At 44.3% G+C, this 14,065-nt stretch overlaps 1 protein-coding gene and 1 pseudogene across 1 annotated transcript in view; one reads left to right on the top strand and one right to left on the bottom strand.

Moving 5' to 3' along the window:
• Window positions 1-14,065, top strand: part of CDV3 (CDV3 homolog) — a 108,022-nt gene that overhangs the window by 53,693 nt on the left and 40,264 nt on the right. The gene's annotated exons all lie outside the window — the stretch shown is intronic.
• On the bottom strand, window positions 10,252-11,496 carry LOC132215423 (GTP-binding protein 10-like; annotated as a pseudogene).

Here is a 14,065-nt window from a genome sequence, read left to right as displayed (position 1 = left end):
TCTAACCGGGAAGACATTCTGAGACCAATGGCTGCTACTTCTCTTCCGTCACCCGAATTTCATGCGAGTTCCTCTTTTGGCCAGCTCTCCCCTGCAGCCATACCAGAAGGGGATTCTGGAAACGCAGTTTCCAGTTTAACCAAGTTAGCACTAGAACAGGGGTGGGCAAACTTTTTGACTCGAGGGCCACAATGGGTTCTTAAACTGGACCGGAGGGCCGGAACAAAAGCATGGATGGAGTGTTTGTGTGAACTAATATAAATTCAAAGTAAACATCATTACATAAAAGGGTACGGTCTTTTTTTTTTTTTAGTTTTATTCATTTCAAGCGGGCCGGATCCGGCCCGCGGGCCGTAGTTTGCCCACGGCTGCACTAGAACAACTCAGTGGAGTCTGTTTGGGGAAATTCATAGAGTGACAAATGCCTGATGTTCTCTGCGGACTCCCCTCAGAAGGATGCTTTACAGTGAAGAAGAAACTTACTGATTCAAAGGGGTCCCAGGCCCTGGCGGGCCAGCCAGGAATATATTGGGAGGGACATAAGGTCCCTGCTGCCCTTGTTACTTAACTCCAGGCTTTGCAACTTTTCCACCAGCAAACCCCTAATCACAGAGGGCAGTCCATGCAGACTCCAGAGGACTGAGCTCATAGCCCAAAGGGGCCCACCACAAGCTCACAATTTATCTGAAGTCTTCTATGCTATCTTCATCATTCCTGCAAATCTTGTGCCTTCCTTTGGAACATAACTGTACTTGTTTTGGTATCCAGATAAATTTTAAGCTGCTTGGGAAATATATTTCTTAACTTCTGCTCCCCTCACCATTCGGTTGCATGAAAAAAAGCTGCATCCATTTATCCTATGGCTTTGAAAGCCCCAACCTCATCAGCATGGGTCCCCTGGAAAGGGCAAACCCAAGACTAAGAAACATGGACGTTCCCTTGACGCTGAAGCCATCAGCCACGCCCCTCCAAACATTCAAAGGGTCCGACTACTCTAATCATTAGATGGGACAAGGGTCTCAAGGTCTGGGCAGTCCTAAAAGTTATTTGTTGCTAAATGTTGCATAGTATTCTGTAAATGCAGCTGGAAACAGAATGAGCTGACAGGAACTCAACCAATGAAGGAGCCAACTGCAAAGAAGAAATCAACCTGCAATTGACCTAACAATGTATATCAGCAATGACTAAGCCTCCAGGGAGACAGAGCTTTGGACAAGAATCCCATCTCCTTTGCTCCTGCAAAGTAACTGGAACTACCTTGTAGCTGTTTCTGAATAGAGCGTCCCAAGCTTCAAACCCCTTCAGTGCCATAACATCAGGGTCGAGTCCAAGCTCCCTACCCCAGCATCCAAGGCTCCATGATCTGGGCTCACCTAGCTCTGTCTGGTTTCCTGTCACTGTCACTCATCACGCACTCTCACCTCCGGAAGTCTCCCTTCCAGCACACTCCGGTGAGCCCCTGACCACCTGTGCTCTTGCTTCCATACCCTTCCTTGTGCTATTGGTTCCCTCCTCCTCCACTCCTTTGCCTGAAGAAACCTTCCTCAATCCTCAAGACCCAACTCACATGCCTGTAACAGCCCTGGAGCACCCCCCTCACTTTTATTTGTACCATTAGTGCAGCCCTTTCCACTCCGTAATACCTGCTTGTAGTGTTTTGCCTGGTTTCCCAGGTAGCCTGTGAGCTCTCAGTGGCAGACACTGTCAGAAGCCTACCCGAAGGCCATTTTCCCCTTCATACTTGCAATTGGATTTGGAGGAATCGCAGGAAAAACCAGCCGTGGTGACTCTACTGTCCTCTGCCAGTGAGTGATACAAGATTGGACGCATGACTCAATTCAGGTCATGAGGATGTACAGACTATGCACCAGGAAGCTGAACCATAGATTTCATGTAACAATACCTACCCTCACTACATATAATTCACATTGATGTTTTCTATTCTATTTCATTTGGTTCTATTTCCATTTTTTTTTAAATGCCAGTTGTAGCCCAACAGAGCTCATGAACCATCAATATCTTGTGACTCATAGCTTGAAAAAGCCTGCACTCCACTCTCATACTGCTTAATGAATATTTGTTGAATGATGGCTTTGGGTATAGAGACAGGAGAGGGACATCACCCAACACAAATAGATTCAGTCAGATATCTATCAGTTTCATCTGTCTCTTTAACAGCTGAAATAACATGAAAAGGAAACGTGTTGTTTTAGCAAGATGCCGCCCGTGGTTTATTGAATATTTTAACGTATCAGTTTCCTAGAAAGAATGTGGTACAAGCTTTGATTTTACATTGTTTTGTCTTGAATAAGTCTTAACATTCCATCCTTCTTCGGCAGTTCTTACAGACAGGGCATGAAAGATAGCATGCTCCAGAAACCTATGAGCCCAGCGGCTAAAATGAGACAGCTCAATCTCAGGTCTGTGTTGACTCTTTCCTCCTCAATTAATCAGCCATGAGCCTTTCTCGGGGCTTCCTTAACTGTGTGCTAGGGGAAAATGTGAATTTCAGGCTGGTTAGATAGGTAAATGGTGGCTACCAAATTAGTCCCCAAATGCAGATCAGGCGATGTAAGTATGCTATTGTGTGGATTTAGCATCATTCTGAAGCCTGTAGGCTTCTGAGCACCTAAACAAAGATGCTAATTCATAATTGGATCTTCTCAAATGACACTGAGTGGCTGGCTGTCCTGTCCGTCTACATTTGGGGACCAGTCTTGATAATGAAAAACCTTTGTTCACTAGGAGCCTCTGATAACCAACAGTGCACTCAATGTACATTCAGCTGGCACCACACAGCCCTTGGTCAATGATGGATGAATAAAGGCCCGCAGGGAGGGAGGGAGGGAGGGAGGGAGGGAGGGAGAGAGGGAGGGAGGGAGGGAGGGAGGGAGGGAAAGAGGGAAAGAGGGAAGGAGAGAGGGAAAGAGGGAGGGAGGGAGGGAGGGAGGGAGAGAGGGAGGGAGAGAGGGAGGGAGGGAGGGAGTATTGGTGTGATCTCGAACTAAGGAAGAAGCTAGGAAAGCCAAGCTCTCAGAGTAGCGCTCAGAAAAGGAGGGGAAGCAAGAAGAGGAAGGGCAAAGAACAGCTGAGGATATAGGACCATGGTGTAGTGGGAAGGGCTCTGAACTGGCAGGTGGAGGGTATAGGTTCTGTCAATCTTGGTGTCTGATCAATGATTCTCTCTCATCATTGATATTACTATGTTTCTATCCTCCCTCTCTCTGAAATCAATAAAAACAGTTTTTAAAAAGCATACCATGAATAAGGGGGGAGGGACTACTGTAGTATAAAAAAGAATATCTGCAACTATGGGGGGGGGACCTATTAAAACGCTCCTCCTTTTAAAATTACATATGTGTGTGAAGCTGGCATTTCCTTATGCAAAGGCAGATGAAAAAGAACCTAAGGACCACCACACATCAGGACAGTTGGTGCCATTGTCTGAGTTCATCCTGAGGTGCCACCATTGCTTGGCACCATCAGCGTAAACACAAACACAGTGAAAAAGGAAAATAAAGTCTTCGTATTAAAATGAGAAAAGTCTAACCTCACACATTCCCTTAAATAAGTGGGGATGCACTCCACTCCCCAGAGTTCCTGGGCCCATACTTTGAGAACCACTCAGGAGAGGCTGGGCAGCCTTCATCTCACACACTTTCTCTCTCTCTCTCTCTCTCTCTCTCCATTTCTCATTGGTTGTTTCAGGTTAGTCATTGGCAGACCCTGAAAAAATAGATTCAAGGTAACACATTGGGCTTCCTTTGATATCTTTAGAAGAAATGCTGAAAATATAACCCAGAATTATAACAACTATATTTATCTTTCTCTGATGACCTAGTCTATAAAAATGATACATTTTGGTATATTTTAGTCCTATTTTATGAAGTCTCTTTTTCCTTTCTCTTCTTTGTCTGCCGTTTTTAAATGTCCTTGTATTAGTAAGAATAGTGTTGCCCAAAATTATCAGGATTCCTGAACTTCATAACAGAAATTCCAGCAGTCCCAAAGCCTTCTGGGAAATTCTTGCCCTGAAAGGGAAAGGAAATTCCCTTCTCCGGGAAAGCCGCCTATTTCCATCTGATTAAAATGGCCACATACAGCTCCGTCACAAGAAAACAAAGCCCCACAGATGGGGGTTCCAGGCCTTCTATTCCTCTGTCCCCCCACAGACACCTGGAGATGGGTCATTTTCTCTTTTTTCTGCTCTTTTCCTACTCCCAGCTTTCAAACTGCTTTCTGACCCTGGAATTTGATTCTCTCTCCACTTTCTTGGTTAAACTGACTATGGAAATTTCCCAAGATTCTGTTACTTAATCCTCTGGTATGTGCCATCTAATCTTCGTTTTTATTGAATTTATTGGGGTGACACTGGTTAATAAAATTACACAGGTTTCAGGTGTACTGTTCTGTAATACATCATCTGCATATTGTATTGGGAGTTCACCACCGCGAGTCAAGTCTCCTCCCATCATCATTTATCCCCTTTACCTCCTTCTCCCTCCCCTGCCCCTTTCCCTCTGGTACTCACGCCACTGTTGTCGGTGTCCATGGGTTTGTTTGTTGGTTGGTTTTGGCCTAACCCCTTCACCTTTTTCATCCAGTCCCCCCAACCCTTCCTGTTCAGTTATTCCTGTTGGTTTGTGAATTTGACTTAGACCTGTGGTATTGGCTACCCTTCACCTCCTATGCCGCCAGTTTTCTTAAGTGACCTAAAAATTAAAAGCCTTCATCAGCTCCTCACCCTTGCACATGTGGGAGACACTTTCCGTAGTGTCAGCCTGGCTCACCCCACCCCTTTCTGAGACGGCCTCTACCACCCTCAGGAATGGGGCCTGGCAGCCAGTTTTCATCAGCGACTTTGCCCTCGCTGACCGTAGCTGTTCGGGCCAAGGGTGGACCCCTGACTCAAGATGGTCAATCCCAAGAACACGGAATCGGGCCTACTATGAATGAGTCGGGTTCTTTTGGCTCTTGACTGAAAGATGGGCCAGCTCAGGAGCTGGGGGTGGGCAGAAAAATCTAGACGCTGACCTGCTGTGGAGAAGAAGGAAGCAGGCGTGCAGAGGGGAGAGACAGAGACCCTGACGCTCTGGAGAGTCAGAGGAAATCTCTACCTCGGTTCCCAGTCTCTCCAGCTCCTTGCCCCAGGCCTGGGGAGATCCTGTTTCCTGTGGGTTTCAGAAAAGCCCCTGTGTGCTCCAGAAAACTCCCCCTTTTGCTTAAACTGGCTCCAATTTGACCAAAACCCACATTTACCCCTGCTGTCCTTCAAGACCAGGCACAAATGACCCTGCTCTGGGAAGACTTCCCTGACCCTTTCAGACACAGTGACCATTTCCTGTCCAATATTCCTATACTACCACATTCCCCTGCACCAGCACAATCAGCCTGCAGTACCACAGTCCCCCTATAAGCTACCACATCTCTCCTATACTGCCACATCCCCCTTATCCTGCCACAGTCACACTCCCATCACTGCCCTTGGGCCCATGAGCATTATCTATTTTCTCACCTGACTTGAGCCCTCCCATGATAGAGGCAATGTCCCATTCAAACCCCTTCTCTTATGCTTAGAACAGCACCTAGTAGGTGCTAAGTAGATCTTTTTGAATGAATGAATCGGTGAGAGAGTGAATCAGTGAATGGGGAAATCACCTGACTATTATTCTCTCACTCAAAACTGCAAGTTTGACATTTTTGTAGCTGCTTATGAGAATTAGAACACAAGCTCCATGAGATCAGGCAGTCGTCCGGTCACCGGTGTGGCCCCAGCACCCAACACAGCTCCCAGCAGAGCAGGCAAATGTTTATTGAAAGAATGAATCCGTTAGTAGGTATTCGAGGAAAGAGAAGGAGAGGGTGCTCAGGCGGCAAAAAATCTAACTCTTCACCTGCTGGAAGTCCTCGCCCGTGGATGGTAATTTTCTAAATACACTCCGTAATTCTTGCCCTATTATCTGCATTCCTTTTTAAAGAAACCCTGCAGAGGAAATGAAGAGTTATAGACCCCGGGTTGCCCCACTCCCACCCCTGTTACTGCATTCCTGAGCAAGACAGATGCTCACACACACACACACACACACACACACACACACACACACACACACACTGCTGTTAGTCCTTCCTCTTCCTCATCGCAGGAAAAATGCATTTCTCCAACAGTAATTCACCTTTCCTGCTAAGGCGCTCTCTCTCTTTCTCTCTCTCTCTCTCTCTCTCTCTCTCTCTCTCTCTCTCTCTCTCTTTCTCTCTCTCTCTCTCTCTCTTCCTCCCTCTCTCGCTGTACTCTTTCCTTCTGATGAGTCTGGGCCCTGAAATCCCTTCCCCCACCTCTCACCATCCATTCTGACTGGGAGCCCCTGGTTCTTTGCCTGGCGCTGGCTGAGGTGGGAGAAAGAAGTGTGATTCTATTCATTCTCATAACAGACGTTTACTGAGTGTTACTAAGTGTCCAATGCGTCCTGCATATTCAGGAGTTACTGGGACTATACACTGAGATGCCACAGTTCCTGTCGTCAAATGACTTAGTTTTATGGTGAAAATAAATATTTAAATCCCATGGAATTAAGAGCAACACCCTTCCTCCAAAGAGGAGGCTAAATGGAATTTTAAAGAGATCTCTCAAGGAGTTATGAATATATTCACAGAGCTAGATAAATTTAGACTAACCTAGAATGCTTGGAATAACACGTATATGGATATTAGATTGCTAGGGCTGCCATACAAAATACCACAGCCTGGCAGACTACGTGGCCTAAACCACAGAAATGCATTTCGTCCCCGTTCTGGAGGCTGGGAGTCCATGATCTGACGGTTGGCAGATTTGGTTTCTTCTGCGACCTCCCTCCTTGGCTTGCCACCTTCTCCCTGTGTCCTCACATGGTCTTTCCTCCATTCGCAAACATCCCTGTGACTTTGTGTCCAGATCCCCCCTTCTTATAAGGAGACCAGCCAGACTGGATTAGGGCACACCCTAACAGAACCATTTAACTTGATCACTTCTTTAAAGGCCCCGTGTCCAGCCCTGGCCAGTTTGGTTCAGTGGATAGTGTCAGCCTGTGGACTGAAGGGTTCCAGTCAAGGGCACATGCCCGGGTTGTGGGCTTGATCCCAATGAGGGGCATACAGGAGGCAGCCAAGGAATGATTCTCTCTCATCATTAATGTTTCTGTCTCTCTCCTTTTCCCTTCCTCTCTGAACTCAATAAAAATATATTAAATAGCCATAACCAGTTTGGCTCACTGGATAGAGCGTCGGTCTGCGGACTGAAGGGTCCCAGGTTCGATTCCGGTCAAGGGCATGTACCTTGGTTGCGGGCACATCCCCAGTAGGGGTTGTGCAGGAGGCAGCTGATCGATGTTTCTCTCTCATTGATGTTTCTAACTCTCTATCCCTCTTCCTTCCTCTCTGTAAAGAAATCAATAAAATATATTTTAAAAAAAAAAATATATATATATATATAATAAATAAATGACTCGTTCAAATACAGTCACATTCTGAAATGCTGGGAGTTATGGCTTCAATATATACATTTTAGGGGTACACAATGCAACCATTACAGTATATAATAACAAGCACATTAGAACCAACAAGAATCCTATATAATAAAAGGGTAATATGCAAATTGATCCTAACAGCAGAATGACTGGTCACTATGATGTGCACTGACCACCAGGGAGCAGACGCTCAACGCAGGTGGTCAGTGTGCTACCACAGGGGGAGCACCACTCAGCCACAGCCCAGGCTGATGGCTGCGAGCATGGTGGCAGTGGCGGGAGCCTCTCCCACCTCCTTAGCAGCACTAAGGATGTCCAACTGTGGCTAAGCAGTCAGTTGGACATCCCCTGAGGGCTCTGGGACTGCGAGAGGGCGCAGGCCTGGCTGAGGGACCTCCACACACACAGTGCATGAATTTTTGTGCATTGGGCCTCTAGTATCTGATAATCAGATAATGATTTAACTCATCCAAGAAATAGATACTGAGTGTTCACAGCGCCAGGTGCTGACACACTGGGTGTTGATTCCTGTCCACAGTAGAGTGAGGGCAGGGGGTTAGCAGACAAATCGTAAGAGAGTCAGGCTAGCATGGTGCATCCATGCACAGGCTCTGTAAGCAGACTTCCTTTTTTATGAAATTGCGAACTGGATGACTGTTGCCAACTGTTTTAACCTCCCTGAACCTCAGTTTCCTCATTTGTAAAATGAGATTAATAATGGCACATACCTCCTAGGCCTGTTTTGAGAATTAAATAGTTGTAAAGCACTTAGAACAGTAGCTGGCACATAGAACTATGTGAGTGGTAAATAAATAGATCTGTGAACCTCTAGAAGTCAGGCATTGAAAATGAGCTTTGAGTCCTGGCCAGTGTTCTCAGTGGTTAGAGCAGACGGCCTCTGCACTGAAGGATCATGGGTTGATTCCGTTCAAGGGCATGTACCTGGGTTGCAGCTTCAATCCTGAGAGCAGGAGGCAACCAATTGATATGTCTTTCTCACATCCATTTTTCCTCCTTTCCTTCCCTCCCCTCCCCTCCCCTTTCCATTGATGGAAGAAATATCTTCGTGTGAGGATTAACAAAGAAAATGAGCTTTGTGAAAATTCCACTAAATGAATCATTTTACCTAAAGTTTGATTTTGCACTAAGAAAATAATTTTCCATCAAACAAGTTGATAGTTCATTCAGTCAACCAATCCCTCATTCAAATAGTCATTTATTCAATGAACATTCAGCCATCACCTACTACTACAACTAGTAATGATCTGGTGATATTGCTTATTGATGCTGGATAAATAAAAGCTAAGGTCGCCATGCTTAGAATGTTACTGGCACTATCTCATTCACTTCTCACAACAGTCCTGTAGGGTAGGTCTTAACGGGTCTTGGCTTTAGGTATTTCCTAAACCATAAAGTGCTATGCAAATAAAATTGCATTTTTTTCAAACAAAAGAATTTTATATAGGCTTTAAATTTTTCATTATGTATTGGCCTTCCCTTTCCTGGTGAGGTTTTAGTACATCTCTTCTTTAATCGGGCCCCACTCTAGGACATTGCTCAGGCTTTTATGTTTATTGAGGTTGAAGTGGCACTTGGGTGACACTGGGAGGAAGACATTACACTCCCAGCATCCCTGGTGTCAGAGGTAGATTGGTATTCACGCCAGGCACACACTGAACACTTCATCTTCCAGGCACACCATTGAGCCAAGGTGCTATATAAGTCAAATAAATAAGAAAACCACGGAAAAGCCCAGGGCAGTCCTGTCCTTATTTGGCACATGGAAATATAGTTAACTTTCTCTGAGTCCCTACTGAATGCTAACACCAGGAACTGGGAAGAGAAAGGAAGAAAGAAGAGACAGAGAAAGGCTATCTTGACTCGAAGTGTTTAATTAATATGAGAGCCAAGAAGAAGCAGAAAAATATAGGGTGTCCCCCCAAAATGTATATACTCTTTGATTAATTATTAATTTCAATGGGTTAAACCTGAAAAGAAATAAACATCAATTGAGCTATCAGCTGTTAAGTGTGTATGCATTTTTTGGGACACCCTTTAGTTATCAAGAAAGTATAAATAAAAGGGAAAAGCTAGCATTTCTTGAGCTTCTACCAGGCGCTAAGGAATGTGCTAGTCCAGTGGTTCTCAAACTTGGCCAGCCATCAGAATCACCTCGATAGGGGGTTTGCTGCAACACAGATTGCTGGGCCCGCCTGGAGTGGCTCGGTGGTTGAGTGTCGACCTATGAACCAGGAGATCATGGTTTGATTAGCGGTCAGGGCACATGCCCGGGTTGTGGGCTCGATCCCCAGTGTGGGGCGTATAGGAGGCAGCTGATCAATGATTTTCTCTCATCATTGATGTTTCTATCTCTCTCTCCCTCTCCCTTCCTCTCTGAAATCAATAAAAATGTTTTGTTTGTTTTTTAAAGAAAGAGACATAGATTGCTGGGCCCCACCCCCTGAGTTTCTGAGTCAGTAAGTCTGGAATAGAGCTCAATATTTTACTTTTTTTTTTTTTTTACAGGGCTATCTGAGGATTTATTATAGGTGGATTGGCCATAAAAGTATAAACTGTCATTTTTAGCTCTGTTACTTTTTTACTATTGATACACTTAACTACAAAAAACTTTAGAAGATATGGATCTCCAATGATGGTGTATATATCAGAAGGTTAGTAAGAACTACTACTCAACGCAAATCTGTGGAAAAGCTTTCTAATGAACACAATTTTAATATCATTCTGAACAGATTTAAATTATATTCATTCTGGAACTAGTAGCACAGTCCTTTGCTGGTGGCTGACTATAAGATATCATACTAAAATCTGTAAACTAAGCAAATATTTCTTATGATATGTATTATTCTTCCCGTTGGCATGTTCGTCCAGAGGTTTCCTTATGCAGTTCTTTAATTCATCAATTCCTTCTCCACTAATTGCAGAGGTGGGGATGATATGTTGTAACTCCACAGTCCTCTCTGGAATCTTTTTTTTTTTTTTCCAAATAAATGCAGCAAATCTGTAGGATTCTGGAGTTGGTTCACCAGTACATGGAATTTATCTTAGATGTCTAACAAGTCCATTGTATCAACAGCAGAAAGGCAGGTTTTGTCTGAATTTTCTCTTTGTACAACACCAACTCTTCCGTAAGCAGTAATATCGTTTCAAAGGAAGTTCTGTATTGATTTAGGGATGAGAGCTGAAATCCAGAAATATCGACAAAAGCAAAAGCAGTAGCTTAGTTCTTTCTATGTGCCTGAGGAATGTGTGGCCCATTCCTTTGTTTATAGGTGCTCCTTCCATTAAGCCAGGAAGATCGGCTACTGTTATCTGTTTGAAGTCTTTATACATCTTTCCAAGTTCAGGCTTCACTGCTGTAAATGCATAATCTATAATGGCAGGTTTTGCATGAGACATCTGACTTAGCAAAAAGGATTTCCCAACATTTGGGGACCCCACTAGGCCTGCATCAGCTGTAAGTTTTAAATCGAGGTGAATTATTTGTTTCTGGCCTTTCGAGGGCAAGACACTTATAATTTACCACCAAGACTTCCTTCAGCTACTAAAATTCTGTCTCTCTCATTATTGAGTCCTCCTATAATGTTAGCCTTTCCATCAGTTACGGACATACCCACAGGTACAGGAATTTCACAATCTCTTCCTTTGGAACCCGTTAGGGCACTATTCTAACTGCTTGCTCCTTCTCCAGCCACAAACCATTTCTGAGCATATTTGTCTTTAAATCATTTTAAAGTCATTCCCTTATGAGCTGCCACACAGACATCACCACCTTTTCCACCTCCCACCAAATAAGGGGCACCACCCCGCTCCTGCCTCCCCTGATGAAGTCACGTTATCGACGAAGTTTCCATACTGTCCGAACAAGCACAACTGCTGTGCACGGGGCTGCGATGGGCCAGGACTCCACGAATCACATTTTCAGAGTGTCCAGGTGGCGCTGATGCTGCGGGTGCAGGAACCACACTTTGAGGTCCATGCGAAGTTGATCATCTCTGCTAGAGGCATATATTATCTCATTTAAACATCTCAGAGCAGCGTGAAGTAGGTATCATTATCCCCATTTTGTACATGAGGAAAGTAGAATCCAGAGAACTTTCAGAGCTTGCCTGAGACCACAGCTGGTGAATGCCAAAGCCAAACCATGCATTTAAATCTAACTCCAAAGTTCAGTTTTCTTGCTATTTCACCACACACACACACAGACACACACACACACATACCACCACCACCACCACCACCCCCCCACACACACACACACATCCTGGAAAAGGAGACCTAGAATATTATCTGAACTGGTCAATGTTGTCAGAATCTTTAGGTTTGACAGATGTTAGTTAAAATCCTATATAATAAAAGGCTAATATGCAAATAGACCGAACGGCCGATCGCTATGACGCGCACTGACCACCAGGGGGCAGACGCTCAGTGCAGGAGCTGCCCCCTGGTGGTCAGTGCGTTCCCACAGAGGGAGCGACACTCAGCCAGAAGCTGGGCTCATGGCTGGTGTGGGAGCCTCTCCCGCCTCCGTGGCAGCGCTAAGGGCCCCTCAGGGGATGTCCACCTGCTGGCTTAGTCCTGCTCCCCACCCCGCAAGGGGTCCCAGACTATGAGAGGGCGCAGCTGGGCTGAGGGATGCCCTCCCGCCCCCCCCCCCCACCCCAGTGCACAAATGTCGTGCACCAGGCCTCTAGTGCCTATATGTTGATATTGTGAGTGTTGTTCTTAAGAGTTCTTTGTGACCTAGCGGAGATGGAACGTCTCTTTGTAAGCTCTGTAAATTCCAGTGATGATCCTGAACCAGGATCTGCACTGTTCACCAGTCACCTTAGTAAATAACTGTGGAAAACAGGCCTCCAGGGTGTCAGAGTAAACAGGCACGGGGACATCGTTTCAGATCACATGCTACTAAAGTAATAGATGGTTAACAATGTTTTCCAAAGGGTCCAGAATGGAGGAGTCAGTGATCCTGACCAAAGCTTCCCCATCCTTTGACTCTACCTCAGAAGGCAAAAAACTCCTAGGTGGCCTGCCACCTCTACTTCCTCTACTTCCTCCTTTCATAATGATGGAACCTTGTTACAAATCAGAGTTTCATCTGATCGTCCCTCTTCGCCTTCCCATAAACCTCCTGCTGCATGGGAAGTAATTCTATTAAAATGTATAGCCCTAAAATAAAAATGTATAACTCTAGCTGGTTTGGCTCAGTGGCTAGAGCGTGGGCCTACAGACTGAAGGGTCCGGCTTAAATTCCAGCCAAGGACACATGCGGGCTTGGTCCCCAGTGGGGGGCGTGCAGGAGGCAGCCAATCAATGATTCTCTCTCACCATTGATGTTTCTATCTCTCTCTCCCTCTCCCTTCCTCTCTGAAATCAATTATATATATATTATATATATATATTTGTTTTTAATATATAAAAGCAAACACTTCAAGCTTAAGTAGGTTTTCTCATGTGAACAAAGGAACCCTATCTTCCCGTTGAATTTTTGTTATCTAAAAGACTTTAATTCATACACAAATTACCAATTTAAGGAATTGGAGGGAAGGTATTACTATAGATTCTATGGAGGTTAAAAGGATGATAAGGGAAATTTATGAACAGCTTTGTACTAATACATTTGACAACTTTGATAATATGGACAAATTCCCTAAAAGACACAAACTATCAAAGCTCACTGAAGAACAAAGAGATAACCTGTATATCTATCAAAGAAATTTAATTTATAGTTTAAGACCTTCCCACAAAGAAAACTCTAGGTCCGGATATCTTTGCAGGTGAATTCTACCAAACATGTAAGGAAGAAATAATGCCAGTTCTACACAAATTCTTTCGGAAATTGAAGTTACTCCTAAGTAACTCTTGAAGCTAAAATTACATTGAAATTAAAATACTTTAGTTCAAGTTGAGATCAGAGACTGCAGGCACTGAAAGGGAGAAAGATGTCTTTAATCCATTTTTGTTGTTGTGAATGGTGTAAGATAGTGTCCAGTTCCATTCCTCTGCATGTTGTCCAATATCCCCAGCACCGTTTATGGAAGAGGCTGTCCTTTCCCCACTGTATATTCTTGACTCTTTTGTTATAAATTAATGAACCATACCTGGGTGGGTTTATTTCTGGGCTCTCTAATCCGTTCCATGGATCTATGTGTCTGTTTTCATGCCAATACCAGGCTGTTTTAATTACTATAGTTTCGTGCTAGACTTCGAAATCAGGGGGCATGATGCCTCCAACATTGTTCTTTCTCAAAATTGCTTTGGCTTTTCAAGGTCTTTTATGGTTCCATACAAATTTTATGATTTTTGTTCTATTTCTGGGGGGGGGAAATGCCAGTGGAATTTTTATAGGGATTGCCTTGCATCTATACGTTACTTTGGGTAATAGGGACATTTTAACAATATCAATTCTTCTTATTTGTGGAATATCTTTCTACTTACTTGTGTATTTTTTATTTGTTTTCATTAATGTTTTGTAGTTTTCAGTGTACAGGTCTTCCACTTTCTTGGTTAAATTTTTTCCTGGGTATTTTTTATGCAATTATAAATGG

Source organism: Myotis daubentonii, chromosome 14 (assembly GCF_963259705.1).
Source record: "Myotis daubentonii chromosome 14, mMyoDau2.1, whole genome shotgun sequence".
NCBI lineage: Eukaryota > Metazoa > Chordata > Mammalia > Chiroptera > Vespertilionidae > Myotis > Myotis daubentonii.
Note: the sequence above shows the minus strand (reverse complement) of the source record. Positions and strands in the feature narration are given on the sequence as shown.